This window comes from Grammomys surdaster, unplaced genomic scaffold (assembly GCF_004785775.1).
Source record: "Grammomys surdaster isolate TR1022 unplaced genomic scaffold, NIH_TR_1.0 60, whole genome shotgun sequence".
Lineage (NCBI taxonomy): Eukaryota > Metazoa > Chordata > Mammalia > Rodentia > Muridae > Grammomys > Grammomys surdaster.
Genome location: NW_021604562.1, coordinates 3,075,328 through 3,091,551, shown reverse-complemented (window position 1 = coordinate 3,091,551; position 16,224 = coordinate 3,075,328). Strand labels below are relative to the sequence as shown.

Here is a 16,224-nt window from a genome sequence, read left to right as displayed (position 1 = left end):
TCATTACCGAAAGTAGTTTGATGGTGGAAGTGTTTAATTGACTTACATATCCTGAATCACCATCCAATGAGAAAAGCTATGGCTGTAACCCAAATTGTGTAGAAACCTGGAGGTAGTAGCGATGCAGAGGTTATAGAGAAGTACTGCTTACTGGTTTGATCCTCATAGCTTACTCATCCTGCTTTCTTAAAACACCCACTTTCAGGGGATTCTTTTCCCACTCTGCCTCCATTACCTTGGGACTCCATCAAAACTTTCTGTAAATTCTACTTTTTCTTATGCTGCCAGTACTTTTAGCACTCCTTCTAGCCCATTTAAGCATCTTTGTGTCAACCAACAATATCTAGAAACATTCTCTACCTTGTAACCTAATGGCCAATCTGGTCTAGAGATTAGATAAGCAATCTTCACTTTCGTTTCTGTCCTTCAATGCAATTCCACAGTCTCATCCACAGACTTGTAGTAGACCACTTAAAGAACATGTCTACCTACTCTAAGTCTATCACCTGTGGACTCTGCAAATCCTTGTGGTGGATCTAGCTTTCCTCTGTCACAAGGAACCCCTCTGTCCTTCTTTTGGCCCAACCCTAGTGAAATGGAAGCAGTAACTAAACAGCTCCAAAATAAATAAATAAATAAATAAATAAGTAAATAAATAAATAAATAAAATTGAAAACCATAACTGTAGATCCTGTTTTCCTGACTTGGTTTCCTTGTGTGGCCTCAGTGGGAGAGGATTTGCCTAGTCCTGCAGTGACTTGATGTGCCAAAATGAAGATAGCCAGAAGGGGCTTCTTCTTCTCAGAGGAAAGCGGGAGGGATCAATGAAGGAAAGACTCCGTGAGGAAGGGGACTAGTTAAAGGAGGTAGGCTTCAATTAAAATGTAAAATAATTAATTAATGAGGAAAAGGTACATGGATATATGAATTCAGTGCAAAATTCTATCAGAACTACAAAGAATAATTTCCAATACTCTTCAAATTATTCTTCAAAACAGAAATAGAAATATATTGCCTAATTATATTTATGGGGCCACAATTACTCTGATATCTAAACTACACAAATACTCAACAAAGACAGAAATTTACAGACTAGTTTCACTTATAAAAATATATGCACACATTCCATAAAAAATGTTTGCAGTCCAAATTCAAGAACCCATCAAACAGGTTATCAAACTTAAATAGGCTTCATCCCAGAGATTCAAGAATGAAGAGTCATAGGAAGGATTGAGGGACCCTGAAGGATCCCAGATACCACAAGAGCTGCAGAGTAAACTAACTTGGACCAAGGGGGGATTCATGGAGACTGATGTACCAACCAAAGTAAATGTGTAGGCTGGATCAAGGCTCCCTACATATATGTAGCAGATGTGCAGCTTGGTATTCATGTGGGTCTCCTACCAAGTGGAGTGGGGTTATCTCTGACTTTGTTGTCTGCCTTTGGATTATTTTTGCACAGCTGGGCTGTCTTGCTTAACCTCAGTTGTAGAGGATGTGCCTAGTCCAGCTGCAACTTGATGCTCCAGGGTGAGGTGATACCCATGGGGAGCATTCCCATTCTCTGAGGACAATGGATGAGAGGTGTGAGGGTAGAACGGAGAAGAAAAGAGAGAGGAGAGCTTCAACCAGGCTATAAAGTGAATTTTAAAAAAGAAAAATGAAGAATAGTTGAACATACACTAAACCGATAAATACAGTCTATTATATAAGTAGGTTGAAAGACAAAAATCACATGACCATCTGATAAGATCCAGAAAAGTATTTTGTAAAGATCAGATAGTCCATGATTAAAAAAAAAAAAAGTCCTGGAGAAAACAGAAATACAGTGAGTGTACATATTATCGCAACAGATCATCTTAACATAATAAGTCTGATTTATATCAAGTCCAGAAACAACATCAACCTATAGAGAAACTTGAAGAAATTCCATTAAAATCAAGAAAAACACAAGGTTGTCTACTCTCTCCATACTTATTCAATATAGTACTTGACATCTTCGCTAGGGCAAGAAGAAAATGGATTGTGGGGATACAAATAAGAATAAGGCTGAGAGCAGAGCGGGGCAGACTGCAGGGATCCCGGGCAGGAGCTGCCAAATGACTTCTGTAGATATAAAGACCTGAAGTAGCCTTTCTGGTCTAACGATGGAAAACAGTACCACCACTATTTCTCGGGAGGAGCTTGAAGAGCAACAAGAAGCATTTAATACAATAGATATTGACAACAGCGGGTATGTTAGTGACTATGAACTTCAGGACCTATTTAAGGAGACAAGCATTCCTTTTCCTGGGTACAAGGTGTGCGAGATTGTGGAGAAAATTTTAGTAGCTGCTGACAACAACAACAAAGATGGTAAAATCAGTTTTGAGGAGTTCGTGTCGCTGATGCAAGAGTTAAAAAGCAAAGATATCAGCAAAACACTCCAAAAAATAATTAACAAAAGGGAAGGGGTCACTGCTATTGGGGGAATGTCATCCATCTCCAGTGAGGGCACCCAACATTCTTATTCAGAGGAAGAAAAAGTGGCTTTTGTTAACTTTATTTTTTTTGATAAACAAAGCTCTAGAGAATGATGCTTACTGTAGCCACCTTCTACCCATGAACTCCAACAATGGTAGCCTTTTTAAATCATTTGCAGACGGCATCCTTCTTTGCAAAATGATCAACTTATCTGAACCAGATACGATTGACAAAAGAGCTATCAATATGAAGCTCACTCCATTCACAGTGTTGGAGTGAATCTGAACCTAGCCCCGAATTCAGCCTAAGCCATAGGTTGCACCTTGGTCAACATAGGTGCTCAGGCTCTCAAGGAAGGAAAGCCTTGTGGGGCTGTGGAAATCCTGGGTGTTTGGCCATGCCCCCAGAACCCAGAGACCTAACACGCAGTCTCCATGTAACATGCAGTGAGTCACGAAAGGCACAGGTAGAGGGTGGGGAAACAGGTCTCTGCCTCAAGATTTACATATTAATAAATTGCCTAAAGGCCGGGGCGTAGTCACCTCTCAAGCCCCTCCTCTTTCCAATATAATGGAGCCCCTCCTGGCATTTTGTGGGAGAGCACGCCATCCAGATACAACTATCAACATGACTAATAAAATCACCATGTCTTCAATTCCACGTGTCTCCTGGGACTCTGGACTCTCTTTGTGTAAGTGGGAAACTCGTGACCTTCCCCGTCCTCCTTGTGCTCCCTGCTGCAGATGTCTGAGGGGCACTCTCCCTGTTCCAGTGGTCCCTCTCTGCGCTCCCTGCTCCAGCAGTCCACGGAACTCTCTCCCCTACAACAGAGGTCCCACCTTTGCGAGCTGCCTCGGGGACTCAGCCGTGCCTGCGCCCATGCCCCCCATGAGTTTTGAGCCACAAAACCTAACCTGGTCTTGGGGCTTCTCTGGCAGATCACCAAAGTTGGTCTTTTTGCTGATATGGAGATTTCCAGGAATGAAGCCCTGATTGCATTACTAAAATAAGGGGGGGAGCTGGAGGAGCTGATGAAGCATTTTCCTGAGAAGCTGATACTGTGATTGGTGAACTACCATCTGACCAATGCAGGCTGGTGCACCATCAACTTCAGGACTTAAAGGCCTATTTCTACCTGCTTAATCAGATTGCTCCTAAAGGTGACAGAGACAATGAGTCTGCCATAGCCAATGATCTTTCAGGATTTAACGAGAAAAACGACCTGAAATGTGCTGAATTCATGCTCCAGGAAGCGGAGAAGCTTGGCTGCAGACAGTTTGTCAGTCCTGCATATGTGGTTTCAGGGGACCCTAAGCTAAACTTAGCCTTTGTAGTGAATCTTTTTAACACATACCCATGCCTACAAAAGCCTGACAATAATGACATTGATCTCAACTTACTGGAAGGAGAGAGCAAGGAGGAGAGGACATTTCGGAACTGGATGAATTCACTGGGGGTAAACCCATACATCAATCATCTGTACAGTGACCTTGCAGACGCTTTGGTGATCTTTCAGCTCTATGAGATGATCTCAATTCCAGTCAACTGGAGCCATGTCAACAAGCCTCCCGATCCTGCTCTGGGAGGAAACATGAAGACGATTGAAAACTGTAACTATGCAGTTGGGCTTAGGAAGAATGAGGCCAAATTCTCTTTGATTGGCATCGCTGGGCAGGACTTAAATGAAGGGAATTCAACACTTACCCTGGCACTGATATGGCAGTTGATGAGAAGATACAAACTGAATGTGTTATCAGACCCTGGAGAAGGTGAAAAAGCCAGTGATGATATTAAATGGGTCAATCAGATCCTTAAAAGTACAAACAAAAGTACTTCTATTTCCAGCTTCAAGGATAAATCTATTAGTACAAGCTGGCCTGTTTTAGATCTAATAGATACCATTGTACCCCATGCAGTCTGTCAAGAAATGATCAAGAGAGAACACTTGACTGATGAGGACAAACTGAACAATGCTAAATATGACATTTCAGTCGCTCGGAAGATTGGTGCCCGGATATATGCACTGCCTGATGACCTTGTCGAAGTGAAGCTGAAGATGGTGATGACTGTCTTTGCCTGCTTAATGGGAAAAGGACTGAACAGACTAAACTAATGAAACATTTACTGTGACCTGCCACATTATACACATCTAATGTCTCAGTTTACAGAATTTTGAATTGTAGTGGGTGTAAAATCAGAATATCTGTATGCTCAAAATAGTTCTGTATCTAGTAAATGAATAATATCTTGTCCATACCAGTTATAATTTGTCATCTTTTTTGGATAACACAATTACCTTAACTATCAATACAATACAGCAATGTCTTATCAAGCTGCTATTTCATAATTAAATTATTTTATTTCCTAAAAGTCTTATCAAAATCAGACAAATCATTCTTTTTTCATGGCTCAAAAATGATCTGTATAAAGTTTTGTCAGGTCCTTCTATTAAATGTGTTTGGACTTTTTTGATGTGTTATTTAATTTTCATCAAAACTGTACCTAAACTCATAATATGACTCAATCCTTTTATTTTTCCCCCCTTGACTATGTAAAGTGATCTAAAATATTCTGTAAATTTCTATATCATATAAAAATTTAAAGGGATAAGTATAATCCATCAATATTAAACTTTTAAAATATGAGAACTAACTCTTGAATAACCCCCAGGGTTCACTCTCTTATTTAAGCTTAGCAGCTTTTTACTTAAAGTTTGATTGTAACCCCATTGCTACTTTATATGTCCTAGTTTGATAATACAGCTTTATCTCCAACATCAAGCATAATACTGTATGTTGGTAGGATGTTACATATATGTATTTCTCTAAATCATCTGAGTTATCCACAGTTTCTTAAATGGCATGTATTAAGTTGTCAGCCAGCCATTGAGTATTTATTTTGCCCCCTCAATGTGTCTGACACTTTTCAGTTGTGGATATCTGATATGTGAAGATATGTTTTGAAAATATTAATTATGTGTGACTATCGTTATTTTTCACCTAATTGGTTTCAAATACTTTCAGCCAAACATTGGATAGAACGTCTCAACTGATGCCGATCCTATCCTGCTAGCTTCACATTACACTTGCTAGTTTCAGTCTATACTGAAACCTACATAATTGGAATATGTCCACCAAATGGCTTCAGTAGAAAGCTGTGTATATAAAAGCTAATGTCTGTTGTCATATTTCACTGTTTTCACAGTCTTGTATAAACCAGAAACGTTTAAGGTTTGTGTCTCTCGGGAAGAGTTAAAGCTTTCTACCTCTTTTCCCCAGCAGTTTTAGCAGTAGAGAAATTCTGTTGCTCATAGTTGAAGCCAGAAATGAGTTCCCCTGCCCTCCACTTTAGTGCCAGTGAGCACTACTGCTATGCATCAAAAGTGCTGTTGCTTCCGTCCATGTGAATGAGTCGACCATCCACTGATCAAAGCATACATCAGAGCGAGAGTGTAGGGTAGATTTTTTTAAATAAAGTACCCACAGGCGGGATTCTGCTATATATTCTTCTACATGAAATTTCTTTGCTTTTTATATTTTGATGATTGCTTTCTTATATGAAGATATAAGTATGCTTCTGCTCTTTTCCTGAGATTACTTAAACATGCTTCTCTGATTTTTTTCACTGTCATATTTACTAAAACAATCTGATTTACATGGAATTGAGCAATTTAAGGTGTTCTTTTTTCTCAAAAAGTATGTTTAATAAAAATGCTGTGTATGAAAAAAAAGAATAAGGCTATGGGGATTCAAATAAGAAAAATATGAGGATGCAAATTGGAAAGGCAGAACTCAAGGTATAGTTATTTGCAGGTGATATGATTGTATACATAAATGATCATTAAACCTGTGTAATAAAGAAATATTCAACAAACTTAGTTATCAAGGAAATGTAACTAAAAATAATTTAGCATTTCTTTTTGTAGAAGTCAGAATAGCCAAGAGGAATAGCACATATGCCCTCTCATGCTGGCACATGAGTACCAGTTCCTCAGGTGGCAGCTCCTCAGGAAGATAGGAACCATTCAACTCAAGGTTCAGCTCTACCACTCTTGGGCATACAGCAAAGGACTATATCTATATCCTACTATGTACGGAAAAATATGCTCATTCACATGTTAATTGCTGTTCTATTTATAAGAACCAGAAATTGGAAGCAGCCTAGTTATCTGTCCTTGGATGAATAGATTAAGAAAATGTGGTACACTTGCAAAATGGATTACTCTGATGTTAATAAAATTAAATCAGAAAATTTGAAGGTAACTGGATGATTGCTTATATACAAATATTAGAATTTAAGACTTTGATAAACAAGCCACAATCCAGATAACCAGAGAAGTTAGGTAAAGAGTAAAGAACTAAAGTAGAGGGAAGACTATTCCAAGGAGAAACAATAGAATATATAGTTATATGTGAGTGTATATGAGGATTGGATGTGAAGACTAAATAGAGATGAGGAAGAAACAGCAAGGGTTGGATAAGTGTCTATGCAGAGGAACAGTTTTAACTAAGGGCCATTTGTGGGGTCATATGAAAATCTAACACAGTAGAGTCTTCTTAAAACATACATGTATATGAAAAATATCTAAATGGAATCACCATATAAAGGGGGAGATAAAACAACAACTAGACACCACTCAATAACAAATAACCCCCCCCCCCAGTGGCAGGAATGGGTTGCATCTAAGTGAATTGTTGGCCAAAAGGGACATATGCAACCCTACAAACAATCGAGGCTATTGCAAATGCCTTTGTTTTCCACAAACCAATGGTAATGCCCTATTGCTGATGATAATGCTTGCATAAATCGTTGAACCAGGAGGAATCAAGCTACTGCTTAAATAGAGCCTTCACCCATCCTGACTAGTGCTGGAAGGCACTCCTCATACTACCAAAGGAGGAAGGTAAATATCCATTCATTTCACAAAAGCTCTGAGAGCAACCAACAAGTATTTTATTAGATTTGAGGCCCACTCTGTAATTTGGAATCCATGCCTGACACTGTGGCCATCTGTGATTTGAAACCCATTGCCCTACAGTAAACCAAATACTACCTACTGCCTGCTTTATTTACATATCAAGAAAATGGCTCCTAATGTCATTCTGCTATACTTATGGTCTTGCTAGGCTAGTATCAGAGATGCATCCACCTGCAGCAGATAGAAAATAATACAGAGACTCAAAACTGGACAATGTGTAGAGGAGGAGATATCTTAAAAATCCGCAGTCTTAATTGGGATGTCTCCATGAAATGCCTTCCTCTCTGAGTTCAGAGAAGTCTTCAAAAGAAGATGTGGTACAACTGTAAGATCCTGAGGGGATAGAAGACACAGAGGAATCAAAGTCTTCTAACATTACAGAACTGACACGCCCTGTGACCTTCTCAGGTCTAAGTTAGATGAGGTACAATTAATGAGAATCAGAAGGTGGCAAAAGCTCCATCCTTCTCCCAGATGCCATCAACTGGCAAACACTTTCAAACAAGAAATCAATTTTGTCCAATGTAGTCTCACTGAGTATACAAACTGTACTTCAGTGCAGATCCTATGCCCACCAGTAGATTCCCAGCACAAAAAAAACTCAATGGTGCTTTGGAAGGATAGGACTTTTCCTTATATATTGATTTCTGATTTTGTATTTTATGTGTGATTTCTGTTTGTGGGAATGTGTGTGTCTCTTCATCTATCTTAACCTATATGTGTTTCTTGGGCTTTTTCTTGTTGTTTTTTTTGTTGTTGTTGTTGCTGTTGTTTTATTTTGTCCTGATTTGTTTTTAGTTGTCTCTTTTTTTCCTGGTAGAACAAGAGAGAACAGGTGTAAAAATAGGTGTGTTTCAGTTAAGGATCTCAGAGATGGTAGAAATGGGAAAACCATAATCAAAATATATTATATGAAAAAATATATTTTTAATAAAAATTTAATTTGTATCTAATAAAAAAGTAAAATTAACAGCACATGCCTGATTTTCAGAGAAATATTTGTACATCTCATTCATTGTAGTATTTTCTAGCACTTCAACCAGTTCAAAAAAATGAAATATTATATTGAAAATTGTCTTTGTATCAACATACACAAACATATGGCCGATATTGTAAAGAAAACATATTGACAAGGTGATTTAAAAAATTGAATTCAATATTACAAAAATGTTGTCATTTCTGACATCTTTATGGCATGTCAAATATTTAACTAGAGTCAATAAATATTAAAAATTAAATATACTTTGAAAAAGAAAACTACAAATATTGGTATGTTGAATAATAGAAAAGCAATCTTAGTTGTACAAAAATTAGCAAATTAAAATTCAAATGCAAAAATTATCTAGAAACATTTTTTGATGTTAGTTTTATGCTTTCACTACATTTCAATGAAAAAAAGGATGACTTATCAGTGAATAATGCTAGCTAGGTCAACTTGATAGCCATGAGGGCAGAATGAAAATAAAAGTGTTTTGCCTATTGTGAAGCTACTTCTTCACATTGAAATAACCTGACCTGGAGGGAGAATGGAATCTCAGGTGGTCCAGAAACTTCATAAAATATATGAAATATATGAACCTCGGATATGTCAAACAGAGTACCTCTCAAAGATGATAAACACAGGAAATCATTGCTGAGGAAATAAGCATTCTTCTGGCCAAGCTGCCCAAATGTTGATCAAACAGCTCTAGAAATGCAGTGTTTCTGAGTCTTTGCTTGAGCTTGGTTGGGCTTTTTTGTGAGGTTTAGTGGTAGTTGTCTTTGACTCACTCTGGTAAGTAACCCCTAATGTGTTCTGTTCAGTTATCCTCCTAACCACAGGAAAAGTATCAATTTATTGAGCTATATTGTGTGGAATTGATTCTTTGGTTTGGCATTGGTGCCCTAGCTATAATAAACAGACAATTGTGTGTATGTCTACGAAAGAAAAAAAGTCACACAAAAATGCCTGTTATCAAGAATCTCAAAAACCAATGCATTGTCAATGAGAATGTGAAATGTTAAAGCTTTAATTAATCTATACAAAACCACAGACAATCCCCATAACATTCACATAGGCCAACAGATTTAAAATTTTATATTATACATACAAATGAGAACAAATCAAATATACGTAAAGTGTTCAAAACTACATTATAATGTAAATATAGGTAAACCTTAAGTCTATTACTTATTAGAAATATATAAATTAAGGCAAAAGAATATATTTAGATGCAATCCCATAAGCATTATTACTATAAAAATGTAGTATACACTAGCACACATGTGTAGCAATTATAATTTCTATTCAGTCATATGAGACTGGATATTAATGTGAACACTGTAAAGTTCTCTGCTAGTGTAATATACACAGCAACTATAGATTAGCACAATCTTTTACATAAGACTTTAATACCAAACGTATACATAAGAGAGGTGAATATTCATAGATATTGACAAAATTTACATTTTGTGGGAGTTTTATTCATTTTAACCACAAACCTGAACCAAATTATATGTCCAAAACCAATATAATAAATGTTAATGTCATGATCTATTAACACAAATGAATGATTCAGAAAAAAATTAAAATGATGAGCTGAGCTGATTTTTCAAATATTGAAAATCAAATAAGCACAGATGTAGCAACTTAAAGAAATGTCTTTGCTTGCAGTTCTGGAATGCAGAAACTTAACACATATCAATAAAAGGAGGATTGAATATTCTTGTTTTCAAATATCAAATCCTAGTTTGGGACCATATGTAGCACCTAGGAGTTGTCTACATCCCTTGTCTCAAGGTTATATTTGTATTTAAACTAGTAAATGTGACCTAGCAACTAAAACTGACATACACTAAAACTGACATAATGATGAGAAATTAAGTCCTGTTATTATCAAGAAAATGACTTTTGAATTCAATTACATATATTACCTGAAGAAATTAGAGTGCCTCTTTTGGGGTAGTTTCCCTATTATACAATGTATATTCTCATGAGAACACATCTAAACAAGCCTCTGCTTTCAAACTTACCAATAAAGTTATGTTTCAGTAGATTTCCAAAAGAAAGGTGTAAAATGTAACATACAATATGTTGTGCTACAATTTCAAGAAATTTTATTCAGATGATTCCATTAATACAGTCAGAAATCTAATGGAATGGTTGGGGACATGTTTTTTTTTTATTTCTATTCAATTGGAATAATATATTGGCTTTTTGGAAAATGTGAACAATTAAAAGACTATACAAAGACTTACAAAGAGACAGCATTGAGAAATACAAAAGAAAGCGTTCTTGGGCTGACAGCTATACAATGTCTAATCTATAGTTTACAGAAAGTATCTAATTTTATAATTTTTTCTCAAATCGTAATTAATTCACACAGGGGTTATAAACACAGAAAGGAAGGATGTGGGGAAGGGAATGACACTGGAGTGTGGGTGTTCAGGGGGAATACAGATATCTTCAGAACCGGGTATCAGCTGGGTGAAGGTTCAGGGGACAGGTCACTATGACTCTGCCTATGATTCACTTGTCCTTATCTAAGTTGGTATTGTCTGCCAAGGCTACCTATTAACAAGGTCTATGGCTACTCAGGCTTGTAAATTTTTACAAAAGCTGCCTGTTGACATTAGCTTATAGCCATCTGTTTCAATGTTTTTCCACTGAGACCCAAGACACCAGTTAGTATACATGTATGACCGGCCTATTGCTGATTTTAGGCCTATGACTGATTTTAGGCCTACAGTGTGTAAGCAGGGCTGCCCCTGACATCTCCTCCCTTCTCTAATTGTAGAAGGGCTGTGGCAATTCTAAACTTTCAAAGGCGGGGATAGAGGCCTGACCTCCAGTATTTGAAGGGGACCTTGTAATGGCTCCTGTCCCCCTGTCGTTGTCCAGTGAGGCATGAGGGCCATACCCATCCCGATGTCTTTTTCCTGGAGAGGGGATACTTTTGACATCAACCCCTATGCAATCAGGCTTGTCCCTCAGGGAACCCAGATAGATATTTTTATCTTTTATTTATATTCCCTTGCAGTGCTTAGCCTCGCAGCCTAAGCAAGGATTCAGATTGCCTGTCAGAGGGGGTTCTGGGTGGCCCCTCTCTGCCTGGTCTATGGGTAGAAGTACCCTCTTTTAGGTTGGGTGGAGATGAGCTTTGGGAACACCCTGTATAAAGTAACAACCTCATCTTGAGTCTCGTGGTCCTCCGTAGCTAACTTTTGATAATGTATCTGAGTAGGTTTTGCTACCAAAATTATTTATCTGTTGTATCACAGAGTTAGTCCGCCTATTTGAGAGCCAGGGACCAGCAGAAAAAAGCAAAAATAACCCAAATAATGGTCCCAAGATGGAAGGAAATAGGGTTGACAACCTTGGAGAGGCTGCAAACCAATTTTTGTACCAGTATTCATCTGTCTCTTTCTCTCTCTGATTTTTCTTAGGGCCTTCTCTATCTATTTTGTGCTCTCTTTAACCCTCCTTGTCTTGTCTATGTAAAGGCAATCTTCTTCTTTGAGGGTTGTACACAGTCAAGAGCTGTACACAGCCTTTTCTATTTTACTAGAGTAAATCAAGTCCAATAAGGATCTGTGCGATTTTAGGAGGTCTCTTCAGATGGCGAAACAAGGGATTTCTTCAGATTAGTGATGTCAATCTCTAGCTGTTTGATGTTCTTGTCAGTGGCCCTTCATAGGTCTGAGTAGTATAAGTTCAGAGGCCAGCATCTGGATTAGAGCTTCTAACAGCAGACATCAAGGGTGATTCATTTTTACCTGGGATGCTGCCTGAGTTAAAGCTCCTGGAAGTCCCTCTTTCTCTCGGTTTTCTGGGGTTGGGTACGGAGCTGCTGCCTGTGACCTGCTCTATGCTTGGGCCCAGCGGGGACATGTCTTAAGGATGTATACATGTCTTAAGGATGTACCATGATTACTAAAAGAGCATACAACTAGATAAGACAAAATTTATTAAGGACACAATAAACAGATGATCTACAATATGTTGTAACACAGTGTTATGAAAAGCCCTAAAATATTGTTTTGTTGACTAAAATGTGGAACATGAGATGGACAGTATCAGAATAGTTTAAGCAAACACATTTAGTTGCATATACTGTATAGGAAATGATTCATCTAGAGGTATTCAAATGGCTGAGAGGTGTCTTAACTTTCACCCTACTGATGTGATTAAATACTTGACAATAACAATTTATTAAGAAAAGGACATATGCAGCTCACAAAATCCATCTTACAATATACTATTGATTGCAAAGATGTCACAGTATCAGGGACATGAAACAACTAGCCACATCTACAGCCAAAAGCAGAGAGACAATGAACATGTGCATGTTAGAAAGCCATTCATTCATTTTTCTTAGTTTAGTGCAAATCCCAAACTCATTCTGCAACTCACCTCACTTAGCTCAATTAAAAATCTCTCATGAGATGCCACAGGACATTGAGAGAATTTCTTACTGAGATACTGCCATTCATGAACTATATGACACTGTTTCTTACCTGTTGTCAGTGCTAAGAGACCTAAGAACATTACTGTAGTCCATTGTCCACTAGAAGCTTGTAGAAATAAGGGAATCAATGTAGTTTAATTTCAATGTGAGCCCAGTGAGTCCCATATTCTTTCTGAGATATTTCCCCAATTCTGGAATACATAATCAGAATAGTCAAACTCATAAGTTGGTGAAATTCTGACCTTGGTACCTGGAGCTACAGAGTGTAAGCCCTCATGGCAGAAAATAGTAAGTAAAGAGCAATATAAGTTTTTCTTTACAGAAAAACAGTAATTCAGATATAGTATCAAAAATTTGAAATTATTAAAGAAATTAATGGCACCGTTAGGGACTCAAAAAAAATGTAGAAGCAGTGATTTTTGTCAAAGATCCATTCAAGTAACTTGATTGTCCCAAATGAGATACAAATAAATGGTAGAGCCACAGTGAACAGCATCATGTTTAAAATGGAGGATCCAAATGGAGCTGTTCTACCAGATGTGATTTCGTCACAGGAGCAAATTAACAGATCCCTTATGTGCCATGTAACAGCAATTGTTTTGGAAAAATGTTTATGTTTTTATCCCATTTAAAGTTCACCAGAAACTACTTATTTTCAGCTGGCAAATTCTGAAGTGTGCAATCACTGTTCTAGTTCATACCTTGGCAATAACAACAGCTTTCTAAGAGGATTTACAACCTGCTCAATAAGAGAGAAATCGTGCCTCATATTGGAAACTTAGCCAACTACCAAGGGATAGTGAAGTCTTGTATTTTGGAAGACAACCAACAAACACCAATTTTACTAAACCTGAATAATGCCTAACTACATTCAAAATGTCAGTCCTTCCCCTCACAGATAAGTATAGTTCTTACCACTCATTTAGTAACCTAAATTGTAAATTTGTAAAAATTCTTTTTAAGAGCTGGAGACCATTAGAGAAAACTCTAACCAATCAAAACAGAACTATGGAACCCAGTCACTACTTGTGCAGGTACAACACACCTCCTGAACCTAGGGCTTAGGGATCACTGTGAAAGAAGGGACAGAAAGATGTTAAGAGCCAAAGTAACAGTAAAACTATTTCTCCTGAAAGTATCAAAAGTTATATCCATAGAGTCTCAAAAACATGACTAAATATGAATATTACATCCTTATAGTCCATAAATATGACTGTCTGAACATGAGATGAACTGGTAAACATCTCTACACATGCTAATGTTGACACTGAACAGAGGAAAGCTCATGAAGAATCAACCATGTACACACACACACACACACACACACACAAATGGAGGCAACATTACTGTTTTATCCTCCATCTTCTTCTCATCCATCCACAAATATACACTCTATTTCTCCTTCCTAAAATGACCCATTGCTCCAACCTAGGCTCTTATCCTATATGTAATCTCTAATTATATGTTTCATAGACTGCTTATCAATGTCTTAACATCTAATAGCCATATATAAGTGAATACATACCACCTCTGTCTTTCTGGGTCTCGGTTACCATATTTTGTATGATTATCTTAGCTCCATCTATTTAGTTTCCAATTTCATTTTACTTGTTTATTTTATTATTTGTAGAAGCTGAATAATATCCCATGGTGTAAAGGTAATATATTGTCTTTATTCATTCACCCTTTTGATGGGCCTCTAGGTTGTTGTCCATTATAATTAAAGCAACAATGAACACATATTCTCAAGTGTCTCTGTGACAGAATGAAACACCCTTTGGGTACATGCCCAAGAATGGATCCTAAGGTAGATCCATTGCCAGCTTCCTGAGGAGCTGCCATGCTGAATTCCATAGTGACCATACAAGATTTCATAACTGCCAGCAATGGATGTTTTTTCCCCTTCTCCAAATCCTCACCAGAATGAGCTGTCATTTGTTTATTGACATTGTAAGACGAAATCCAAAAGTAGTTTTGATTTGTATTTCCCTGATGACTAAGGATGTTGAACATTTATTGAAACATTCCTCAGCCATTGGGATTTTCTCTTATGAGAATTCTTTTAAATATTCACCCTTTTTTTAAGACTGTGTATTTGTTTTCTTAATGTACACTCTTAAAAATCTTATTATTCTTGTTTGAAAAGTTTGTTAGAATTCTTTACTAAAACCATCTGTCCCTGAGCTTTTATTTGGTTGAGAGACTTTTACTTATTGCATTTATTGCATTACAGGTGTGCTTAAATTGCTTGCCTAATCTTGCTTTAACTTTGGTAGTTTATACCTACCAAGAAAATTGTCCATTTCTTTTAAATTTTCCATTTTTTGAAGCACAGGCCTTTAAAGTATGTCCTTAAGATTCTCTGGATTTTTTCAGTTGTTAAGTCCTAGGTAAAATATTAAGGCCTAGATGGCATGTTAATACCTAAGTAACTGTTACCTGGCGAGCCTACCATTATAAGGAAAATTTCTTATATATTTCTGTTGTTACAAGGAAATTTTCTAATGCCAAGTTGATTACATATTCTCTTATGTTCTGTGCGTTGGAAAAAATCATAATAGAAGTCAGTAGAGCTGCTTTGTATAGTTTCCTACAATAAGCTTGGACTCAAACCAATCACTCACCAGGGTTTCCTGCACCTGTGTATATGCTTTTATGGTATTTCCTTTTATAAGCTGACCCTAGAATGGACCTCAATATAAGAGACACCTGCACCAATATAAGAAACATTTTTAAATACGACTTCCATTTTGAGTAGTGGTTGAGTAAAGTATAAGTCCCCAAAACTTCCCTGGGAACTGACACCAACTTGAAAGAAAGAGACATGTATGTGTATAAACTGACATCTGGTTGGCAAGCAAAGACATAAATTTTAGAGAAGGCAAGTTTTCTGCCACAGTTGAGTACTTCAATGAATGGGAAGAAGATAAACGTAAAACAAAGTCACTAAGAAAATCCCCTATCCATAAATCATGATTGATGGAATAATTAGGCACAGATGTTGTAGCTCTCAGGCTTAAAAACCCAGTAGGATCTTTAGGCTTGAGGCTGAAAGGTGTCTTTGACTGATCAGTTTGGGGGTGTGGCTTTGAAGAAACCATCCTAGTTGACTGAGATCTGTTTCTGAGTGGTTTGGGTGGTAATTCCCAGACCCCCAAAATGTCTATTTTTATGTTCTCCTTTTTATTTCTGACTTTGTTAATTGAAATTCTTGCTCAGCTCAACTTTTAGTTAATTTGGATAAGAGTTTGCAGCCTTTTAGTTAATTTGGATAAGAGTTTGTCAATCTTATTTACTTTCTCTAAGAACAAACTTTCATTTAGTCTTAGTATTATT

General features: G+C 37.2%; 1 pseudogene; it reads left to right on the top strand.

The window, feature by feature from the left end:
* Window positions 1-2,147: 2,147 nt before the first annotated feature.
* LOC114618897 lies at window positions 2,148-4,576 on the top strand (annotated as a pseudogene).
* The last annotated feature ends 11,648 nt before the right edge of the window (window positions 4,577-16,224 follow it).